Source organism: Silene latifolia, chromosome 11, assembly GCF_048544455.1.
Source record: "Silene latifolia isolate original U9 population chromosome 11, ASM4854445v1, whole genome shotgun sequence".
NCBI classification, from domain to species: domain Eukaryota; kingdom Viridiplantae; phylum Streptophyta; class Magnoliopsida; order Caryophyllales; family Caryophyllaceae; genus Silene; species Silene latifolia.
In genome coordinates, this window is record NC_133536.1 from 18,926,517 (window position 1) to 18,932,516 (window position 6,000).

A 6,000-nucleotide genomic window follows, 5' to 3' on the forward strand; every position below is an offset into this window, starting at 1 on the left:
TTTGCCATCTTATCATCAAAGCAACAATAAGACAGCAAAATCAAATGTATCCTATCTCATCTCATTAGTATTCAAATCATAAGAAAAATATAGATTTACCTATCTAACCAACTTAATTAAATATATAGATAATACTAACACCAACTTACACTAGTCATATTTGTAATTTCTTGTTAATATCAATCTTAATAAATTTATTACACATTAACAATAATGAATATATTAAAAACATCCGCAAAACAATATATTACTATTGAAAAAAGATTAAAAAAACTAAAGTTACAATTTAGTCAAGTTATATTACTACGAAAACGCGGGTTACTCACGGGCAAAATCCGTCAGTAATAGCCTTTTTTCGTCAGTAATTCGCTGATGATTTCCTTCACCAAAGTTTGATCACCATTCGCTGATGATTATATTCAATCGTCGACGATTTCAAGTGTCTTTATATACATTCGACAATGGCGAAAATAAACTATATAATACAAATGCTTGTCGAATTCTCCACTTTTCTTCTACTTCTCTCTTACCTCTTCATTTATTGTCCATTTGATTCCTACACACCACAAAGTAAAGATATGAGAATTGTTGAAAAATAAATCAAATAAAATAATTAGGTGAAAATAAACAAACTTTTTCATTAATTTGTTTTTGCTAGGAATGTGTTAGAATTTTTATCAATTTATTTTCTTTTATAGGTTAAATGTTTTCATAACGGTAGAATATAAAAAGATTAGCACTAAATTATGATTATTAAATGGAATAATGCATGATAAATAAAAGTGTTTAAATAAGATGAGTAATTAGTCTATTGATTACTACTTTGCCTTTTCATTTTCTATTTTTACTTTTTTTTAAATAAAAAATAAAAAATTGATCAAACATGTATATGTAGCTCGTCACGTGTTATTCTAGTAATAACTCAATCTAAGATTCTTATGTTAATTTTCATTAATTTTTCATTAATTTGTTTTTGCTAGGAATATGCTAGAATATTATCAATTTATTTTCTTTTATAGGTGAAATTTTTTCATGACGGTGGAATATAAAAAGATTAGCACTAAATAATGATTATTAAGTGGAATAATGCATGGTAAATGAAAGTGTTTAAATAAGATGAATAATTAGTCTATTGATTACTACTTTGCCTTTTCATTTTCTATTTTTAATTTTTTTTAAATAAAATTAAAAAATTAATCTAACATGTAAATGTTGGGCGCCACATGTCAATCTACTAACTATATATTCAATCTAAGCTTTTTATGTTATTATATAGATGTAAATGTTGTGCGCCACGTGTCATTCTACTAACTACTCAATCTAGGCCTTTTATGTTATTATATAGGTAGATATCTTTAAATTATTAACTTATAGCTAATGCATATTTTTTTTTTATTGTAGTTTCTTTTTGAATTAATTAAGTTTAAAGCTAATGGAATATGGATGAATTTTTAAAGGAAATAAGTGAATTAAATTTTGCAATATAATAATAAATTGATAATCTATGTCATATTCGTTTGCCAAGTCACATTGTTATTGTGTACGTGGCTTTTTTTCATCCCATGTGGCATTATTAGAATCCATGTCATATTCGTTTGATTGTATCTTTCTTGCATCTTTCGGGTTGAATTCTCTAATCGCTGAGCGTACGTCAGTTGCACTTTATTATCTTCATTATCTTTGAACTTCATTATTCTCTTATTAGAATTATCATGTGATGACTTCTTCATGTCTAGCTCCATGACGATAGTATTATATTTATTCTCAAAAACTTGATGAAATTCTATGATTTTGGTTGTTTTTTCGGTAATGAGGTGATTTGATTTTTAAGTGAGAAATTATGAAATTATGAAATATGTATGGTACATGCATGTCTATATATACACTTGGTTACTTGGGCGACGAGTTTTTATGACCGACAACAAAGGACTTCATTCTTATTTCTAAAGTATTGCTAAAAGCATCCGAGAACTAGGGTTTTGATGTAGTAATTAACCGCGAAAGAACAAGATTTTTCTTGTAGGGTTGTATAATTGTTGCCAACTTGTGTATAAATTAAACTTGGACAAAGGTTAATCACATGTAATAGTGCTTCAATTTTATTGCCACCGCGGATATAGAATTTGAGTACCATCGAGGATAATTTTGTAAATTCAATGACATTTTAATCTATTTTTTTGTCAAACAATTTAGTCAAAGGCAAAAATGGCAAAGAATATGCGATATCGCCCCTGGACATTGTCATTTTGCAAAAACATAAAATATTAGGTACCATGTGCAAAGTGGCAAACTTCACCGATACCACGTGAATTTTCTGTTTAATATTGTATTTATTATTATTGGATTATTTTAGTTACGGTGGCACCAAGAGTCGAGATGGTGTATTACCGGGTGACGCCCTAGCATTGTCCATATAAAAAGTACTCCCTCTGTCCCCGTCTTTTTTTGTCCGATTCTATTTTTTGGTGTCTCAGTCAATTGTTGTCCTTTCTATTTTAGAAATGCATTTGACGAACAATTTGATCATTCACACTCAATTTGGTCCACATGTCATTTAGTAATTGGCCCTCTCCTCTTTCCATGGGTTTTATGTCAAAACCAAAGGATAACAATTAACCGAGACGGAGGGAGTATTCACTAACAAATTCCCGCTTTATCATCAAAAAAATAATACCGACAGGGCAAGAAACTGAGAATGGGTAGATGATTTTAAATGTGAAGGAGTAAGGGATAATTTTAAAAAATTCACTAGATATAGTGTTTTTAGTGGTAAAAGAGCTACAAATTGCAAAAGGCTACGAATATCTCAGGATAAGAGGAATCAGGTTAATTGGCATCATTTGGTATGAAACTCTTGGTCTTTATCAAAACATAGTATACTAGCTTGGATATATCATCAAAATGGCTTGAATATAAAAGAAAAGCTTCACAATTTAGGGATAACTGAGGATGCTAACTGTTGTATATGTGGGGATGCAGATGAGAACAGTGAGCATCTCTTCTTCTCTTGTGATTACAGTAATAGGGTGATAGATCAGATTGGAGACTGGTTTCGCATCGTGTTACCAACCCAGAATATTTTGCATTGGAGGTTTAACAGGAATGGTTCAAAGACTAGAAAAGCCATTGTGGACGCCACCATTAACTCTTGCATGTATAATATATGGCGACAAAGGAATTCTAGCAAGTATGAACTCAAGATTACTCACCCGAATAAACTTGCGCAGATTATTATTGAAGATCGATCTCAGAACCCGTTTCTTAGCTCTTTTGAACAGGAAGATTGGAGATGAGGATAGAGAGTGGATTGACACTCATCACCAGAAAAAGTGGGAGGAGGTCCATCTAAGAAAACGAGGGAGAGAAGATGGAGAGTTTGACACTACAAGAAAAATAGCCATTTGCGACGGATCACTTGCGACGGTGGAAACTTCTGTCACAACCATGGCTTTGTGACGGAAATCGTGTAGTTTGCGACGGAAATTCCGTAGCAACTATTTTTAGATTTCGCGCTTTTTCCACATGCGCTGGAGAAATGTTGCGACGGTTTAGGTGAATTTGCGACGGAAATTCCTTCGCAACCTTGTCCTACATCGACGAAGAATGACAAACTTCCTATGTTTATTAAGGTTCTTTCACTTGTTTGTTTAATTTAATTTACGACTTGAGAATTGACGCGGAATTACTTGCGCGGGATTGAAAATCGCGGGAAATGAAAAAGTTTAGGACAAAAACATATAAAAAAAATTGGAAAAAATCTTTTGCGATGGAAATTCCGTAGCAAAAGTTTGCGACGGTTTTTCCGTCGCAATAAGTGTCATTTGCAACGAAATTTTGGGACGGACCTCTTGGCCCGAAGATTCCATCGCAAATGCCCTTTAACGACGAATATGGTTCATTTTGCAACGAATCTTTCCGTCGCTATTGACCTTTTTTTTGTAGTGTGAGATCTGAAATTTGAGGAGGTAGGATAGTGTTAGATAAAGATAAGATTGTCTAGCTTTCTACTTTGTTTTTGTTGGTCCGAATATAGTGACTTGTTTTGTGGTTGTTTAGAAATAATGGCCGGTTTTGTTTGGTTCATATCTTGTAATGTTTACGGGTTTCATCCCTTTTTTAGTATTATACCTTACATTTTACCAAAAAAAACGGAGTAAGAGAGCTAAATTTAATAAAATATATTCGCTAATATAATTTAGTGTTTTTAGGAGTCGCTAACGAGCCCATCTCTCCTCGCCGCCATCACGCTAACGAGCCGCTTACCATGCTGACGATCCGCCCACCACGCTGTCTCGTCGCTGCAAATTCACTTTCTCTCTAGTACTTCTATTTCCTAAGTTGATTTAGGAGTTTAGGAAGTTTAGAGAGGAAGCAATTCAAAGAGAAGAGCTAATCCTGAAAAATCAAAAAGAATTGAAGCAACAACACTTGAAAAGTCAAGAAGAAATGAAGCAACAACAATTGAGAAGTCAAGAAGAAACTTTGCGAAGTCAAGAGGAAATGAGACGACAAATTGAAACCTTGACTAAAATGTTTCAATCACAAACTCAATACCATTGCAATACTAACTTTTTGAACACTCCCCATAATCCAAACGATGATAATTCCGGCGGAGGCGGAATTGGAGGAGCCGGTGTAGGATTTCAAGTTAGTTAAATAAGTCTAGACTTGTTTCATTTGAATGCGGGTTAGCTAAACTTGGTATGTATAAGACAATGTAGTGGTGTATAGAAGACTTGGTTTGTGTAACTCGGTATGATTTTGAGACAATTTGGCAATGAATGTAGAAGACTTTGTTAATTTGAAGCGCGTTTGTTTGTTGGCAAAAAATGTGTACTCTGAGTTGTAGAAAATTGCAAGAACAAATTATGGCAAAAGGGGATTGCTAAATGAGCAAATATATACACAAATCTACTATAAAATAGCGATCGAAAATGACATTTGCGACCGATATCATTAATTTACCGTCCGAAAACATTCTACCCAAATTCACATTCCACAAAATTACCGACCGAATAAAACAATTACCGACCGAATATAAAACTTTACCAACCGACGTAATAAATTTACCGACCTCTAGTTGGTGGGTAAATCTATTATTTTTCAATCGATGTTACATATTACCGACCGTTTTCGGTGGGTAGTTTTATTCTTTTACCAACCGATATTGAATTTACCGACCGATACTACCAATCTCGTTGACTGGTCAACTGCTTTATATTCCGACCGATTTGGTATTTACCTACCGCCAAATCGGTAGGTATGTATGTTAATTTACCGACCACTCACAGTCGGTCGGTAAATTAAATTTACCGTCCATATTTACCGACTGATTTTTGCCGGTCGTAAATACCCATTAGTCGGTTAGTAATGCTATTTACCGACCGATTTAGAGCTTTTCCGACCGTTCAAAACGGACGGCAAGTGAGCTGTTTCTTGTAGTGAGTGGGGCTGTGGGAGAGGAAGTGGGAGGGCAAGTAGGAGGAGGATTATGAGACGTCACAAGCTTGTGACGGTCACAAGCAAGACTCTGTGTATAATTTGTTGTTGTGTACTCCCTCCGTCCCGGTCAATTGTTATCCTTTCGTTTTGACACAAAGACCAAGGAAAGAGGAGAGGGTCAATTATTAAATGAAAAGCGGGTCAACTTGAGTGTAATCAAATTGCTCATCAAGTTTAATTCTTAAAATAGAAAGGACAACGATTGATTGAGACACTCCAAAATAAAATAGGACAACAAATGACCGGGACAGAGGAAATGCCTCATAATGATTAATGAGGTATACTCTTTGGTATATTTGCAAGAGTAAATTAATAATTACTTCCTTTTAGATACCACTTTTCTAAAAAAAAAAAACATTTTATAAACTTTTTATTGACTTACTTACCTCAAATGTTCTCAGGTAAAAAATTGGTCCCTTTTTTATATTACGGTGACATGTTCCGTCAAAATTCAAATTTTCAGTTTAAAAGCCTAATTTTATGACGATACTACCCTTA